Raw genomic sequence first — 1,035 nt, 5'->3', positions numbered from 1 at the left:
TATATATATATATATATATATATATATATATGTATGTATGTATGTATGTATATTTATTTATTTATTTAGCTATATATATATATATATATAAATGGATGAGTGTATTTTTCCCTTGTTTACAATTAACACAGAAAAAGTAAATAAACAGTTACCAGGGCAGCAATAAATCACACAAGTAATAAGGACATAACACCCTGTTTGTAAAGGTAAAAACTCCGGGTTGATGTGAAATATTTTGTATAATATATATATATAAATAAATGGAGTTAAACGCAGGTGTTATTCAAATTCTTTTACTTCCGACATATGTTTCGAAGACAACATTGGAATAAAATGGTATAAAACAATGTAATCTTCTCATTAGGGAAAGAAATAAAGAAACCAAACTCATCAATAAGTCATTTTAACAGAATGTGATGGATGTGTATAATGATGAATGAAACGCTATTAAGTTTGTTTTAAAAACCGTAAGAAGATATAATGTCAAAGGTAGCCTACAGAAAGAAAACGGGTAAAGGAAAGAAATAAGCAGAAAACTCATAAAGGAGAAATATAGAGCAATATGTGAATTAAAATAAAAGCTTAAAGGCTTGGAAATAGATATGTCTTTTGAAAGTGAAATGTAAGAAGAAAATCAATGTTCAAATTATATATAACTAGCAGAGATACCTGGCGTTGCCCGTGTTACATGCAATTGAAAAATGAAACTTTTCTGTTATATTTTCTGTAAGGAACTGGAATACACTAGATTCGAATTTCATCAAAATTGCACATGAGGGTTCTTTCCCTCTTTACACACCCTAAAAAAATTCTAATCATGAGACATGTATCCCATACTATTGATCTTTATGCGCATATTCCAAAATTTCAGTCTTCTGGAACCTGTAAAAAAGATTTTGCTCCTGCAAAATGGAGCTCATGGAGCTCTAAAATGTGGGAATGAAGGCCCCTATTGGGGGTGGGGGTGTTAATGTCAACCAGAGAAGTTGAATTGTTGGGAATGTTTTTACTTGGGTCTTATAGTATGCCTGTATA

Source organism: Octopus bimaculoides, chromosome 9 (genome assembly GCF_001194135.2).
Source record: "Octopus bimaculoides isolate UCB-OBI-ISO-001 chromosome 9, ASM119413v2, whole genome shotgun sequence".
NCBI classification, from domain to species: domain Eukaryota; kingdom Metazoa; phylum Mollusca; class Cephalopoda; order Octopoda; family Octopodidae; genus Octopus; species Octopus bimaculoides.
Note: the sequence above shows the minus strand (reverse complement) of the source record.